Source organism: Pinus tabuliformis, chromosome 4_1 (assembly GCF_031772625.1).
Source record: "Pinus tabuliformis cultivar Carrire ecotype Pingquan chromosome 4_1, CPIR1, whole genome shotgun sequence".
NCBI classification, from domain to species: Eukaryota; Viridiplantae; Streptophyta; class Pinopsida; order Pinales; family Pinaceae; genus Pinus; species Pinus tabuliformis.
Window position 1 is genome coordinate 957903452 of NC_142303.1, and position 18217 is coordinate 957921668.

Below are 18217 nucleotides of genomic sequence, written 5' to 3' on the forward strand. Positions count from 1 at the left end.
ATCATGAACAATGAAAGCATGTGGTTGTTGAATGTTCTATAGGGTCAAGTGCATTGACATGCAGCATTGTTTAGTGACTCAAAATCCTTAGTTTGTTCTTCTCTTAGTGGCATATAGCACTAAGACTTCTGCTATGTTTACCCTTTGGGGACTTTGACACAAATATGCTTTTGGAATGAGGTTAGCTGTGTCTCATTTCTGTCATATATGGACAGGAGGTACATACAGCTTTTGGAAATATGGTTTTTGTTTATCAAAACAAAAACGCCTAATTATAAGATCATGATGCCATTTTGGAATTTATTTATGTTATTGTAGCATTAACAAAGAGGATGTAAATTACATTGTATATACCCTTCCACCTTTTGTTTTTTTATGTAAATATAAGAAGCATATCACATTAAGAAAGAACTATCAAAGCACATAAAATCTAGATGCAAAAAAGGTCAAGAAAGTTTTATAGAGTAAGAAAAGTACTGTAAAATGGCCATAAATATCTTGCCAAGACACTGGTATAGACAAAACAATTGCATATGTCTTCAATTTGTGAGTTTTTTTTGCCAACCAATGTACAGAAACAACTGCCTTTAACTTAAAGATAATCAAGTAATCAAGTTTCCACCTACAATTTCTTACAAAGTAATGCAATTTGACCAAATTGTAGGAGCTGCAAAATAAGACTCTTCTGATCAAACCATGGGGAAAAATTTGGAATCCATTGGCTTTTTGAGTAAATAATATTGATATCTAGAAAAAGAAACGAATGAGTGGTCTTTGAAAAGTTTTGGCATACATGCATAATTAAGATGCTTCCACAATAGCTATGGGTACAACAACCCCCTCACTGAGTCACTACAGTATAATACATGCTAACACATTAAGTTCCGATTCAACCATGGAAGGGCCATGAATCAGATTTGACATTTGCCAGAAATCTATGCACTCAAGGCTCTAATCACATAGTGCTGTTGAAAGAAGTTAACTCGCTAGAAAGTTTGTTTTCTTTCCCTTGAAGCAGCTATATCATGAAGACCAGACTTAAAAGATCTGTAGGCATATGATGGAAATGCAATATTCACTTCAGGATTTCAGTTACAAATCCTTTCTAAAGGGGTATCTATTGAGAACTGATGTTGCCAACACTTATTGCAGTTTAATCATAATACAAATATGAACACTAACCTTTGCTTCATTAACTTCACAATGATTTTTAAGATACATAAGATCAGGTACATATGCTATAGAATGAAAACCCCTGAATATCAATCAAAACTAAGGACATACATGCATTACTTGAGTAGTATCGACAAAATCCAATATCAATACCCAACCACATCTTGAAATCTTGACTGTGTTCTGAATGACAATGTAGCTCGAGCTTTTTCCACGTTTTGGTTACATCCCTGAATTTTGGTAAATTCTTTTGTACCTGCAGCAAATATGTGAAAAATAATCTCTTTAAAAATTTGATGACATGAAAATAGTTCATTGATAGATTTGATAACTAACAATACAATCTTCTAACATTAGGTCTGAGGTTGTAATATTGCAGCATTCAAAGTAGTCAAGATTTGGATATGAACGGTATTTATCAGAAAATACAGGTCAATAGGAGGATTTACATCAAGATAGGGAAATTGGATCAGATGAGCTTTAAACAACTTGTTTTCCAGCAACTCCAAGAATTGATTGTATATAATGTTGTCATAATGACTCAAGAATTTCAAGACATAACAAATATGAAATCTCCATTTGAAACTTTCATGTTTCAAAACACAGTTTCTAATGGCAAAAGAGCAAAGTCATAACGAGGAAGAAGATATATTAATGAAATACCAATGCTACCAAGTAAGCCTATCATATGCATGAAGTACATAAGAAGAAAGATGTACATGGACTTTAAATAAGGAAAAATAATGGCAATTTCTAGAAGGAATGTAGCCAAAATATACCGCAACAGACATTTATGGAAGAAAAAGACAAATCTGAAATCATTCACGAGGAAAAGAAATTGAAAAAAAAAAGGGAAGGGCAAAGTTGAAGCTATGGATTTGTATGATAATAAGAGCCTTGAATTTAAATTAGGCAATAAGTTTTAACTTTTGGCTTGCCTCTTCATAAACAATGCTTGGACTCTGAATACTAATAAACCAAATTAAAGCACACCCAACAGAAAATATATGAAGTAACCAGTTTTGCCAAATGTGGGAGTATTCTGCAACAATGAGTGATAATGGGGAACCCAGGTCCCAGCCATCAAATATACATGAAGAATGTTTGGAACTGGCAGCCAATTCAAAAGTTATTTCACTAAATTTTTCAAAACCTTTTCATGGAACAGATCAGCAACATCAGTGTATTAAGGCCAACAAATCACAAATGTAAGTTACAGAAAAGATCCATAAACGTAATGATTATTCATGATGAAATCTCTCATTCTTTTGATGGAACTAATAGGAATTATGATGCATTTGTCTTCAAGCATTATCAGCCAGCATCTAAAAGAAAAAATATAGAAATCTCTTGACAGATAATGGTCTACTAAAGCTATTGAATAGATTAACTGAGTACAACATTGGTTGGTCTCTGGTGCATGATTAGTCTTCCAGTGTCATAAATCTCAATCCAAATCTATATCTTCATCTATATGTTATTCTTCTACATTTCTGGCTCTAATTCACATATTGCTCATCTCTCAACTCTCATAAACATATACAGGAAAACAATGTAAGCCAACCCTCAAATATCCCAGCCCTACTTGAAAGAGTCAACAATTTTCATGGAAGATTTGTGACTCCAGAATGTAGACACATCTAATTACCCAACCCTCATTCCTGAATCCTGTTCTTTAACAAGAAAGCCATAAAATCTATTGAAGAATAAGTTGAACTCCTACCAGAGATGTTAAAAGATTATTACTACACTAGTACAGCATACATTTGTAAAAGAGCTCAGGTAAGTTAAATGTCATTAGAGATATTCATGGGTAAATTCATTGTATGGTTGCAAAGAAGAATTACAAGAAAGGTCATAAAAAATGATTATGCTTTTGCATGATAGATAGCTGGAATCCTGGTATGTTTTACAGATCACAGCCAACAATATCATGTAAGTTGGAATTAAACAATGCACCAAAGTTGCAATGTGCTCTAAGACATCTCTTAAGACTGGAACGTGAAATTCAAAAGTTCCCATGCTTTCCTGCATCCTACACCATACAACCAACCTCTTCTAAGTTCTATTGTTATCACAATCATCTATAAACTTTGTGTTCCATGTTTTTGAAGCAGCTTTTATCATCTTAAGAGTTACTACATGCAAGGTTTTTGTCTGCTGTTGACTTAGAGAGACTGATAAAAAACCTTCTCAAACATCTCTGTCTGTATTTTCTTTGCTAATAGGCTCTGGTTACACTGGTAACTTTGAGGGATAAGTTGATTGCCAAGAAGAAATTCCTAATCTTTCCTCATTATGTTTCTTCTTTATTGAAGATCCAATCAAGGTAGGATTTCCCATGAGAACAGAACGATGATACAGAATGTGGAACATAAGAGGATGGATGAAACATATACCTTGGGGCTCAAAAGATGGTTGACCTTGCCCCGGAGGCTCCATTGGAAAACCAACAGCTCCATCTTCATGTGGTGGAGGAAACTTCTCACTCTTACTCTTAGCATTGGACTGTGAAATCATCCGTCGCTTCTGCAAACAAGACAACAAATTGTTTTTATAATGTATGCATGATATTTGCATTCACTGAAATCTTGACACCACATTATTAGTAAACCACAAACTATATTTTAAAAATAAAAGATCCTTACACGTGTAAGATTCTCCACCCAAGAGAACAACAATTTATCCTATTTTTTTCTGATATATTTTCACTTTGTTATAAGATAAGGAGAACCGGGTGCCAAAATGGCAACTCAAAAGGGGATTTGAGCATGGACCATCAGGGGAAATATTTTTCTATGGGGAGGTCAAGTTATGCATATGCTATTTCCTTGCATATCAATTCCCAACAGAAAAACTCATCTCACACAACCAAGATCCACAATTTAGACCATCCATGTCAGCAAAATAGAGAACAAAAATACATTTGCAATGAAGTTAAAACTGAACGGTTATATTGGCTGTTTGTCACAAGTTGGTCATAATGTTGGTTGCAGTTCAATGCCAAATAGCAGGTCTAAAATAATGAAACAGTGTAAGCCGGAACAGAATTCTAATTTCAGAAAAGTCTAACTAGTAAAAACCAACAGAAAAATTCATCTCTCAGAATCAAGCTCCGCAGTGTAGACCACAAAATACAGAATGAATATACACTTGAAACAAACTTAAAACCGAAAAATTATATTGGTTGTTTAAACTTTAAACTTTATTCCAGGTTGGTTATAATGTTTGTTTCAGTTCTATGCAAAATGGTAGGTCTAAAATGATAAAACATTGTAAGCAGCAACAGAATTCTAACTTCAGGAAAGTCTAAAAGGTTGCAGGAATGAGCATGTCAAACATTTTAACAAGAAAATCATTTTTATTTTTTGCAGCTTCACCTTCTCCAGTATACAACATACAAGTAACAAACTATTTCAAAAAACATGTTCCAAAGGACGAGTGATAACAAAGATGCCATCCAGCCAAATAAATCAAATTTTGCAGCAAGGGGCATTGACTTATGACTAAAGGACTCGAGATCTTATCTGGCCAAACTATTCAAACACAATGTACAGATTAAATCTAGAGATTTAGCAACAATATGCAAAAATTGACACAATTAACAACAGCACACACAGATTTTAGAACAGCTGAGCCACTTAAGGTCACTTCACTATATGAAAGCAGTCACAAAAGAGCCTCAAACAAAATTTATGTATGAACAGCCTCTCAAAATGCAACAAACAAAATTTTAAGTGAAAGGCAAACATATACCAAGTGCAACACCTGCCCAGAGCTGAGCCATGTGTCTTGCATTAAATATCATTTATTTACCAACACCAACAGAGTCAGAGTATCAAATATGAGTGGAATTAAATTCCTTAACAATGATGTAAATTTGCAATGACAGCTGACTATACCAATGACCAAAGTGTGTGACTGTTAAAATTGGCAACTAGGGCCAAACTCCATGTGGGTCATCTTATTTAGGGCAGCTAATATTTTTCTTGGATCCCTCTCATCAAGAGGTGTAGGATTGATCTAAAGATCATCCGATTCCGATAAGTATTCATGGAGATATGAATTTATTTGTGTTATAAGACAATTCGTCAAGGTCGGCCAGCAACTAAATAACACCCACATTTGTTCAACATTTTAGTATAAAAGGAGATGACTTGAGTCATTTCACACACACTTCTCTCATGATTTCTCTCCACTTGTCTTGGGTTTTAGTGTGAGAGAAATCTAGGAGGAAGTAGCCCTAAGACGCAGGAGGAAAGGAGGCTTAACAATCTGCCCTAGCCACAGTCCTAGCCCTAGCTTCTATGCATGACCTAGATGCTGTCCTAAAGATGCCCTAGCCACTGTCCTAAAGATGCCCTACATGCTGTCCTAAAGATGCCCTAGACGTTGTCCTAAAGATGCCCTAAACGCAGTCCTAAGGAAGCCCTAGCCGCAGTCCATTGTGCAACACACAATACATCAGAAAGGAGCTCGTTGAGGAGGATAACTTCTGAGTTAGGCCGCAGCAAAGAAAGGAAATTCCAGCGTGGATTTCAGGACTATCTTAAGGGCAAACAGGGGTCCGAAAGTGTTGGAAGGGAGCTGTGATATTCATTGGGATAGCAGCAATAGGATGGTGTTGCTAACACATTGGAACAGCGACAATAAGATTGGGACAGCAAACACATTGGAACAGCAAGCACAATTGGGACAGCAGCAATGACATGTGGCAGCAAAGGCAAAATGGGACAGCAGCAAGGTACAGCAAGGCTACAATGGGACAGCAAGCAATCATAGGAGCAGCAGTCACTAACAGTGGGACAGCAGTGCTAGGAATGTGACAGCAAGGTGACACATGAAGTTTGAATGCATGATAGTGCAGCAAGATGCATGGGCAGCATGATAGCAATGATGGCATGGTACAGCAATGTTACAATGACAGCATGATAGCAATGATGGCATGGTACAGCAATGTCACTAACAGTGGGACAGCAGTATGCCACATGGGACAGCAGTGGCTAGCATGGTGCTGCTATGGCACATGGGACAGTTGTGGTAGCATGGTGCAACAATGGCACATGGGACAGCAGTGGCAGCATAAGGTGCAGCAGTATGATGTGTGCAGCATGGGTATGAGGTCCAGCATAGTGATGATGGGTGCAGCATGGTGGAGCACAGTGAGGTGCAGCATGATGACAAGGTGCAGAACAATGATAAGTGAAGGAGTCACCTTGGAGAATCAATTGAAATAGCACGTCTTCAACTGAGTTCAGCTATCTCATGTATCATCTTCTTAGAGATGATCTATGCTCTTATCTAGAAAAGTCAAAGTGTTGACTTCTGTTGTAAATGTATTATCTCTCTCTGCTGAACTATTTAAGAACATAAAAGAAGAATTGATCAAGGGTTTCCCCACATTGGGGTTTGTCCCTGGCTAGCACCACATCTTGTGTCCTCTTGTCTTGGCTTGTCTTTTGCGATTTATGTTTATGTTCTATCCGCAGTTTACTTTAATGCTGATGTGATTGCTAATATGGAAAAGATATTGAGCTAACTATGAAAATTGAAATAAATTGCTCTAAGCAGTGTTGATAATATCGGTATCGGGAAAATATCGGCGAGGGTCCGGAAAATATCTTATCGGAAATATCGGCGAAAATATCGGCAAAATATCGGCAAATATCGGCAAGCATAAAAAATGCATAATATATTCATTTTTTTCAGATTTCTAAACATATAAAGCAATAACAACATGAACTAAACACATTGGCACATAAATATGAAGAAAACACTGATATATATGATGTCAAATAGAAATGATACATCAAACTTCAAAGGCGATACCAAATCCTGCTGATCCCTGATAGTGATAAATTGACAATTGTCCAATCAAGGACTCAAACAAAACTTAAAATAACATCACATATCCTGCTGATCCCCCTCCAAACTTCCCCCTCCAGCAGCCCCGTGATGTCTTGTATCCCAAATACAGCTAAGGGAAATGTTATTATGGTTTACTATTCCATAAAAATACGCTGATCAAATACCATAAATATGGATGTATTTGTAATTGTGATTCATGTAAAGCCAAAAAGTATGGCAACGCTGCCACCCTCACAATATCTATTATCAACGCTACAATCTGCAATATCAATCTGCAATATTAACGTTGGAGCATATGTTCAAGCAGGAGCATATATTTTAAGGTTGGGAAATTTATATATATTAAATGTTGGAGGCTGGAGCAATGTCAAATATACACCGTTCCCCGCTCCATGTTGCCGCAGGTCAGTTTCATATTTATAAGTTTATAACTACTTATGAGTCATGACAGTATTACGGCTTGAATCATGGAAGGCTGAAGCATCATACGCTATGTAAGGCTGAAGCATCATACGCTATGTAGAAAATTCAAAAGACATTAAAATGTGCATTGTTGAAACTTGATTATAACGGTGGGGCATCCGGCATTCACATAGATGATAGATTAGTAATAAATTAATAATAGCATCGCTGCATACATGTAGGCTGTAAACCCTCCTTCGCACTGTTCGCAGCGTCTCCAGCTCACGAAAACGAAATGACGAAAACAAAAACCAAAAACCCAATTTATAAAGGCTGCCGGCGATATTTACCATCGTTGCGCGCTATTTAGGAAAATATCGCCGAAATCTCATAAATATCGCGAGAAATTCAAAACAAGCAAATATCGCGATTTTTTCGGGGCGATATTTCGGCTCGCCGAAAATATCGCGATATTTGCGAATATCGCCGAAATTTCGGCGATATTATCAACACTGGCTCTAAGCATAGAACATAAAGAAGCATTATCTTATATTGGCCCTCTCCTTTAGACTCTTTGGGAATCTGGCTTATTGATTGTAGTGCTTCAAGGCAATTCATCGGATAGAAGGGTGCTCTCTCTAATTTGGTAGAGATGGAAACAATCATGGGATTATACTTGGAGTCAATGCCACCTATCCCAGAAAGGGTGTAGGGAATGTTACGCCTCAATTGAATGAGTGTTACTCTATTCATTTACAAGAATCTTTTTTATGTACCCTATCGCAAGAAGAACCTGGTGTCCATTTCAGCAATGGAAGTCAAAGGTTTCAGGGCGGCGTTCATCGATGGAAAGGTACGTGTTTGAAAATGAAATTTTCAAAGATGCTTTTGAGTTCAGGGTTGTATCAAGTTGCAGGAAGTCCATTGGGGACCATGTCAGTTGTCACATCTCATCTATAGCACCGGAGGTCTACTTATTATGGGGCCCTACCCGATGTGAGTCAAATGGTGACAGGGATGCCTAAATTCAAAAAGAGCATGAAGGTACATGTCTGAGATGTACCAAAGGAAAATCTTACAAGGGGACCATTCCCCTCATGAAGCAGGTCCACAAGTTTGGAACAACCCGAGGGATTTGAGATTCATGATCGGGAATCTCATGTATGCAGGTGGAAGAAAGCCCTCTATGGCTTGAAGCAAACACCCTGGGCTTAATATGAGAGGATTGATAGTTGTCTGATGAAGTTGAGATTCACTAGGAGTGAAGTCGATCCAAACCATTGCTTGAAGGTTGTGGATGATATACCTCTCATACTGGCACCTTATGAGGACAACCTCTTTCTAATAGGTGCAGACCCTCTCATTTGCAAAAGTAAGAGGGAGTTGGATTCTGAATTTGGAATGGTGAACTACAAACCCGTGACTACCTTGATGGAGCTTAATTTTCAGAAGTTATGTGGTATGGATACCGGACCTGATTTGGGAAATGCCTCTGAGTTTCACAAACTCATACTAGCATTGATGTTCTTGGTGAACTCCCGTCCAGATATATGTTTTGCAGTTAGCATGGTGAGCTCATATATGGTTGAGCCTCACTAGATTGGTGCCAAGGATCTTCTGAGATATCTTTGGGGCACAATCACTCATAGATTGAGATACACTGCCGGAAATATGAAGCTGCATGATTATTCGAATGCTGACTGGGCAGGCAGTGTGGAGGATCGCAAGAGAACTTCTGAGTGTTGGTTCCCTTTGGGTTCTGCATCGATATCCTGGATGAGCAGGAAGCAGGAATCGGTTGCTATAAGCACTGCTGAGACCAAATACATAGCTACGAGTATGACCTCTTGTGAAGCTCCCTGGTTGTGGAAGCTCTTCAGTTAACTGTTTGTACACATGATGGATACCACCGTGATCTTCTGTGTCAACCAGAGGGAGATTCAATTATTGAGGAATCCCATATTCTATGATTGCTCTAGTATATAGACATTAGATACTACCTTATATGGGATATGGTACGTTGATGAGCGAGGAGGCTCCACCGCATTGAGACTAATGTACAGGTCACAGACATTCTATCAAAACCCCGGGGAAAGTTCAAATTTGTGACTTTCCCAAACGATTTGGAGTCGTTGAGAGAACCTCTTATGAGGGTCCTGCATGATGCATGCATTGAGCTCTGGGAGCTCCAGGGGGCTTGGGGTACTTCTTGGAGCAACAAGGGACCATAGAGCGACTCACCCTCCCCTAATGGTGCGTTGTATACAAGGTGAATGGTATAGCCTTCCCCTGTGATACCCCGTGGCGACTTAGGGACAGGATGAATGGTTCTCCTGTCGAGGCATCCTACCCATGCAGTCTGGGACTCATGGGAAGTACCTCTCATCTGGCCAATGAGCAGGGAGATGGGATTAGGGACCATAGTAGTATTATCGATGGACGCATTGATGTATCTACCATACTCCCTATGCTAGGATGACCTCCATTGATTTGGCATCAATGAAACTGACTTCGGTTCAGTAAGAGTGACATGACTCACTCTCTTGGAACTGATCTGGGATCAATAAGAGTGGTATGACACACTCTCTTCATTTGGAACTGACTTCAGGTCAGTAGAGAATGGTACGAGACATTCTCGATCAATTCTTCTTCTTCATGGTTCAGTAGAGCAGAGAAATGCAGGGCACTAATGGCAGAGATAGTACAGTCTGGCAGATGGATCAGCGAATGGAGTTCTCCCTAGTTGAGAGGGAGTGTTAAAATTGGCAACTAGGGCCAATCTCCATGTGGGTCATCTTAGTTAGGGCAGCTGATATTTTTCTTGGATCCTTCTCATCAAGAGGTGTAGGATTGATCTAAAGATCATCCGATTCCGATAAGTATTCATGGAGTTATGAATTTATTTGTGTTATAAGACAATTGTCAAGGTCGCTCAGCAACTAAATAACACCCACATGTGCTTAACATTTTAGTATATAAAAGGAGATGACTTGAGAGTCATTTCACACACACTTCTCTCTTGATTTCTCTCCACTTGTCTTGGGTTTTAGTGTGAGAGAAATCTAGGAGGAAGAAGCCCTAAGACACAGGAGGAAAGGAGACTTAACAATCTGCCCTAGCCGCAGTCCTAGCCCTAGCTTCTACGCATGACCTAGACGTTGTCCTAAAGATGCCCGAGCCGATGTCCTAAAGATGCCCTAGATGTTGTCATAAAGATGCCCTAGACGTTGTCCTAAAGATGCCCTACATGCCCTAGACGCAGTCCTAAGGAAGCCCTAGCAATAGTCCATTGTGCAATACACAATACATCAAAAAGGAGCTCGTTGAGGAGGATAACTACTGAGTTAGGCCGCAGCAAAGAAAGGAAATTCCAACGTGGATTTCAGGACTATCTTAAGGGCAAACAGGGGTCCGAAAGTGTTGGAAGGGAGCTGTGATATTCATTGGGATAGCAGCAATAGGATGGTGTTGCTAACACATTGGAACAGCGACAATAAGATTGGGACAGCAAACACATTGGGACAACAAACACATTGGAATAGCAAGCACAATTGGGATAGCAGCGATGACGTGGCAGCAAAGGCAAAATGGTATAGCAGCAAGGTACAGCAAGGCTACAATGGGACAACAAGGAATCATAGGAGCAACAGTCACTAACAATGGGACAGCAGTGCTAGGAATGTGACAGAAAGGTGACACATGAAGTTTGAATGCATGATAGTGCAACAAGATGCATGGAAAGCATGATAGCAATGATGCCATGGTACAACAATGTTACAATGACAGCATGATAGCAATGATGGCATGGTACAGCAATGTCACTAACAGTGGGACAGCAGTATGCCACATGGAGCAGCGGTGGCTAGCATGGTGCTGCTATGGCACATGGGACAGTTGTGGTAGCATGGTGCAACAATGGCACATGGGACAGCAGTGGTAGCATAAGGTGCAGCAGTATGATGTGTGCAGCATGGTTATGAGGTCCAGCATAGTGATGATGGGTGCAGCATGGTGGAGCACAGTGAGGTGCAGCATGATGACAAGGTGCAGTGCAATGATAGGTGAAGGAGTCGCCTTGGAGAATCAATTGAAGCAGCACCTCTTCAACTGAGTTCAGCTATCTCATGTATCATCTTCTTAGAGATGATCTATGCTCTTATCTAGAAAAGTCAAAGTGTTGACTTCTGTTGTAAATGTACTATCTCTCTCTCTCTCGCTGCTGAACTATTGAAGAACATAAAAGAAGAATTGATCAAGGGTTTCCCCACATTGGGGTTTGTCTCTGGCTAGTGCCACATCTTGTGTCCTCTTGTCTTGGCTTGTCTTCTGCGATTTATGTTTATGTTCTATCTGCAGTTTACTTTAATGCTGATGTGATTGCTAATCTGGAAAAGATATTGAGCTAACTATGAAAATTGAAATAAATTGCTCTAAACATAGAACATACCTAAAATTAACAGTGACTGTTCAACATTACATGAAAACTCAAGGATCAAATGAATTCAAACAAAAAGGTAATAGCTAATGGAAATTATCAACCAGTTTGATTGAAGTTTTTCATTAGAGACCATATAAAAACACTCATAGATCAAACCATGCAAGCATAGTCAAGTACACATAGCCATGCTCACTGGCCTGTTTCTCCACCATACGGTATACAAACCATAGTTGCACATATCGCGATAATATCGAAATTATCGTGATTCGCGAGGTCAGACTCGCCAATATTATTGTCTCAAATTATTGCAATAATTTGCCCAGTCGAAATTATCACGATAATTTCAAAATTATGGCAAATAGAACAGAAATTATCGCCCTGCTGCTGGAAAAGAAAAATATAAAGTTCCCGTTTGGGGTTTTTTAGGGTCATTTTCATTTTTTCTTGTGCTGAGATTGAGCTCTGAGGGTTGTGTGAGTCTTGTGACTATTTTTCATCAAGCAAACAAGGGAAATCCATAGTTTTCTTTGCTGTCAACCGAGCATTTTTGGAGTGTTGATTTACTCCAGTATACCATATCCATATTTCCATGTACATAAAACAAATTTTGCCTTCCTTTTCTTTGTTTTCCAAGATTAGTATAAATTTAGAGTCTGCCTCTTCTTACCCTTTTTTAAATTTTGACATTTGTTCTATGTCGTAGATCTAAAATTTAAAAATTTAATCAGAGTTCTAAAAAATGGCAAAGCCATTGGACGAAATGTGGGAGTACGGTGAACCATGTGAGGATGATAATAGAAAAAAACTGAATTACAAGCTATGTGAAATGGAAATGTTTGGTGGAATCACCCACTTGAAATACCACCTTGCCAAAATCCCAGGTCATGAAGTGGATATTTGCCCTATAGCTACCCCAAACATTGTCCTTATTGCAAAGAACTCAATTCTTGATACTGCTAGAAAGAGAGATTAGAGTGAGGAAATAAGGAATTGCTTGGGAACCACAAGCTTCTCAAGGGCGAGGGAAACCTAATCCTTGGCCATACCTTCTCAGAGCATTATTATTATCAGATTATTGTTATACTATCTAGATGTGTCATGATGATCATCTCATGAGACACATTTATGTTTGCTTTAATGTGATTTTGTATTATCTTGTCAGAAGTTATGATTGAGGACAAATATCGTATTTCAGTGTCTACTATCAATGGTCAATGTACCACTTGACATGATACATCCTATACGTTTTATATTGTAGTTTTATTTTCATATTTGTGTGATAATGTATTTGTCTGATGTTGATGTTGCTTTAAAAGAATAAAAATTTGAAAAAAAATAATTACTTTTATATTTTTTTAAGTTTCCTCATAATTTCCGATATTTTCCCCGATATTTCCTATAGGCTATAACTTAAATTTTGGAACCCTGGTGATAAATTGCCAATAACGATAAATATAACATTGATACAAACTATTCCATAAAACATGTTCCATAGACTAATACAGAGGAAAGCCTTCCAAATAAAACAAGATTCAATGCGAAGTGGTGTAAAATTTGTCTGACCATACCATTGAAACAAAACTTACAACTTAGTGCTGGAGATGTACCTATATTATACAAAAAAATGACGCAAAATAGACAGCACACGAAAGCTTGTTGAGCAACCAATCCATTTAAGATCACTGTATCAGATGAAAGCAATGAGAAAGAAATCCACACAACATTCAAGTATGAGAAGCAGATCAAAATGCAACAAACAAAATCCAAAGAGTTATAACCAGCAAAAGGCCTGTCCAGTGTCAACTAAGTGTTGTATTCTTCGTAGATAGACTTAGCCACATCTTGGTGGGGGTTTGGGGGATGGCCCCCGAATAAAGGGGGTCTAGGGGGTAAGTCATCTCCCTGGCTGGGACGGCATGGGAGAACAGTGGGCCCCTCGTCCAAGAGTTCGGGTGCGGAGCACCCAGGGAAAAAAATTGGTTTGTTTTGTGCTTTTTCAGCCCATTGTAATCTAATACAAGCTGCAAAATATCTAAAATACTAGCCTTTCTTAGTCTAATTAACTAGATTAGAAACAGATGGCTTTAATTTTCTAGAAAGTTGTACAATAGGATTTATTTTACAGGTCTTTTTATCATGTCAGGTAAAGATTCATTCTCAAAATCTGCTGTCATGCACTTCACGTAGATTTTTCTCTATCTTTGAATGTAAAATCATAAAGTTTGTCCATGAAGCTATATTCTAGTGGTTGAAGCAGGGTGTCACCAAACTAATGACCCAGGTTTAAACCTGAACAAGCATACAGCCCTGGATTATAAGTTGGCCGAGTTTAACTGGTTTCGTATGCAGCATTAATCAATAAAAATATTCATAAATGTTACCACATACTTGCAAATTCACGGGGAGCTCTGCATTTGCTTCTGGTGCAGGAACAGCTCTGCCTTCCCGATCCCTGATGCCTGTCTTCCTTGTGCCATCACCACTACGAAATTTTCCGCTGGCTGCTCTTTGCCTTTACAACACAATCAAAATGTATATTATCTTTCTAAAATGCATACATGCTCTTCCAAACATCATCTACAAATCCAGCAATGCTCTTGCAATACTTTCACGCATGAGTAATCCAAGGATACTGGATAACTATAAAATCCACGAAATGTTCAACACAACTATTTCAGGTAAAACTAAAAAAGGAATGATGTAATCTATTGCACAAAGGCTAAACATAAAGTGCAGAGATAATGCTGTAAATTCCCACCCAACCTAACTATTATTTGACTATGATTTGTACAAGTATGCCTTCATAAGCAGTTCAAAAGATACCTTCTAGATTCTTCATCGCGCATTTTTGCATCCATTTCCTTGCTTGGAGGATACTGAGGCAAGCTTGATGGATCACAAGCATAAGGCTTGGTCATGAAAAACTGATAAATACAAGAAAAATAAAATGATTATTCTCTATGATATTCCTATAGATTCTAACCTACATATAAAATCCAAACTAACATACCTATTCACCAGTTTAATAATAAAGCAAACGGAAATTCCATTTCATCCACACATCTTAGATAGCTTGGACAATTGTTGGCACCAGCATGTCAGATCAAGAACCCATATCAGAATGAACTTTCAAATTATCCCAAGCTAGCAAAATCGTTAAAAATGTGTTGTTCTTATATATATACTGCTACCATATCGGGATTGTAAGACTTATATGAATATCTACAAAAAAGTAATGACCTCGAAAATAATATAATACGTGGAAAGTTGACACCAAAATTTTAAATTTATCAGATACAAGTGCGAAGTCTACACACAACTATTTGATATTTAATATATAAGCTCAAATAGAACTTTTTGACAAACAGTTTCATAGAATTTTTTACTCATAAGGTCAACATAATAGACAAATAATGTGTTTATCTTAAATCATCAGAAAGTCAACACACTGCATCAGAACGTCATTCTTAAAAGCATACCCATGGGCTTTAAGCCAGTGTTACATGGGGATGCATCCTCAAGGGTAAGGGACACACTCATTGCATGCTTAGAATGGGGGTACTCCAAGGGGGGGCGGTGGGAGGGTTCCACCAAGTCCTTTTTTGAGGGGAGCATAAGGAAATGCATAAGGGAAGACTCCCTTCAAAAATGGAAACATCCCCACCTAAAAAGATATGCTTCGGTGTCCCCTTTGACCAATTTTGACAATGCTGTAACAGCGGAAATATTGCTGCTGGATATTTACTTTTAGCTTTTTGGTCATAGTTAAAACTTGAAACCTCGAGCATTTGCCATACTTTGCCGTTGGATATTCTGAGTAGTAACTTATTCCTTGCTTCTGTTGGATAGTAAATACCCCAAACATTTGTTATTGCCTTGCTTCTGGTTGTGATGTTGCTGCTGGAAGAAAATACTCAGATGACAGAACTGAATCTTGCCCCTCATATTGTGTGAGGCCCTATACCTGTGTTCTTCATCACACACATCGGAGATTTTCAGGTTGGGGCAGTTTATTGACTTAAGGACATTATGGTTTACTCACACACTTTTCTCAACACTTCCCTTGTGACATATCGACCACCTTTGTGGTGAGTTCTAAGGTGTTTGAAGGAGAGTCGTTATGTTGTTTATATCTTCTAAGGCACATCACCATGGTGGGCATTGTTTCTGATGGATTATTATGGGTTATACCATGGTGAGATGATCTGCATTATCTTCCTAGTCTACATCATTAGCTCTGGTTTGGAGACTTACATCTAGTGCATGTGATGTTTGAGGGTAATGCATAACATTGTTCACACATCTGATTGACCCTTCACACATTTATGGAAAGAGATACACATCAACTAAGAGTTTCCACAGGTATTATTGGTCAATTATTGCTATTTGATGTTGTGGATTGATTCCTTTGTTGAAAAGTAACTAGGTTCAGTCTTCATAATGACATGTGTAATTGTGATTTTATGTAATTGATAGATGAAAAATAAAATTATTATTGTGCTTGTCTCATGGGTTTCATGAGCAAGGAATTTTATTTTTAGTGATGGCTCCCATTGAGAGCCTTTAGGATTTGTCATAAAAGACAATTTGAGTCTATGTCATGTATGAAGGGCCCTTCTTGGGCATACTACCTTTTCTATGCGTCATTAGATAAGTATAAATAGCCCTCCAAGACCAACCAAAGTATCCTCCTCATGCCGGCTTCAAAAAGAATAATGTAAATTCCCCAAAGGACATGTCGACTCACATACACTCACGTTGGCTCATATACAGGGGCAAACAACTATTTATAGGCAGCTCAGCCTCATTTCAGAAGGCAGATTTCAGTAAAGTTTTATGTGATGGTCTGCGGTGGACAGAAGTGCGATAAGGGAGATAGAAGCCTCCCATAACCAGCAAAGTAAAGGACAGGAAGAGCGAGGTTCTTAGGGTACTTTATGGGACTGTTTTAAGGGCAGAGAACACCTATACACGCTAGAAGTTTGTTACAGCAGTAAGGGATGAAAAGAAATCTATTGCAGCAGTGAAGGCTGAGGAGAGGAGAAGTCTGTTGCAGCAGTGGTGCAATCCTCCTAGGGAAGCCGAAGTGGAAGAAGGCCGAAGGTCCAAAGCAGAAGAAAGCCAAGGTTGAAGAAGAAGTCGAGAAGGAGGAAGGAGCAGAAGGTTGACTATCATTGACTAAGGATCTTGTGTCTTGGTCTTGGAGTGGCAGATAGGTCAAGGGTCTTGGTCTTGGTATTTGTCAATTGGAATCTCTATAAGAAGAATTTGTTCGGGTTTTCCTCTCAAAGAGAGAGGTTTTGGCCCTCACTGATAACCTATATTTTGTGTCTCTTGTCTCTTTATGGTTTATGCATTGGTAGTTGTTTGATGAAGAAGAACACTAATAACCTAAGTAAAAGAAGATCCTAATCTAAAGAAGTAAAAAGCACTCACAAGCAGTTACTAATAGAAGAGAAATCACATAATTACTATGCCCTAGATTTCTCAACATGGTATCAAGGCTAAGGCAACTAAGTCAAGGAAGGGCATCTTATCAAGGGACACTCAAGGATCAAATTTCAAGGAAGGCATCAAAGCAAAGATCATCTTGAAGTCAAAACCCTAGATCAAAGAAATCTACAAAGAAATATTGGGATCATCATCAAAGGGGAGAAGGCCAAAACCCTACCTCTACTCAACTTAAAGCGTTTTGAAGACTATTCCTCCAAAGGAAGCTAGAGCAAAAGACAGTGTCATCTCAATCTCTGTGGGATCAAGGATCATTCTTAAAGAAAACTACCTTCATCAAGGAGAAGTTTTCTATCCTCTATATCATCATCAACATCAAGAAAGCAACAAGAAGGAGCATCCCATCAAGTAAGTATATTTACGTCCACATCTGAATTTGTCAAAATGTCTTTTTGCAAGGAAAGCAACAAATTGGTTGGGGCTTCAAACTTTCTTGCATGGAAGAAAAGGACAAATCTGAATCTCATTGAAAATGAGGTGATGGAACATGTCAAAGGATCTATCACAAAACCAAGAGACAAAGATGCTCAAGCTCTTGCCAAGTATATGAAAGGGGAAGTTAGGACTTAAAGGATTCTAATTTCTCATATAATCCATCAAGGATCCCCTCATCCCATACGTATCTAAACTCGAAACTTCAAAAGAAATCTATGACAAACTGGTAGAGTTGTATTCCATAAGCACTGATGGAGAAGTCATCTCATTAAGGCAAGAACTCTACAAGTTGAAGATGTTTAGGGAAGATAGAATAGCCTCATACTTTATGAGGATATCTAAGATCCGGAATCAACTACAAGATCTAGGAGAAGTCATGTCTGATAGTGA

At 38.4% G+C, this 18217-nt stretch overlaps 1 pseudogene across 1 annotated transcript in view; it reads right to left on the reverse strand.

The window, feature by feature from the left end:
* Positions 1-690: 690 nt before the first annotated feature.
* LOC149179334 (putative serine/threonine-protein kinase At1g54610) overlaps positions 691-18217 on the reverse strand; it is a 142275-nt pseudogene continuing 124748 nt past the window's right edge. The window contains exons 6-9 of the transcript XR_016258265.1: positions 14705-14805; positions 14270-14393; positions 3573-3702; positions 691-1429 (exon numbers count right to left, since the gene is read on the reverse strand). The product of XR_016258265.1 is annotated as a putative serine/threonine-protein kinase At1g54610 (transcript). The remainder of the gene's footprint in view (positions 1430-3572; positions 3703-14269; positions 14394-14704; positions 14806-18217) is intronic.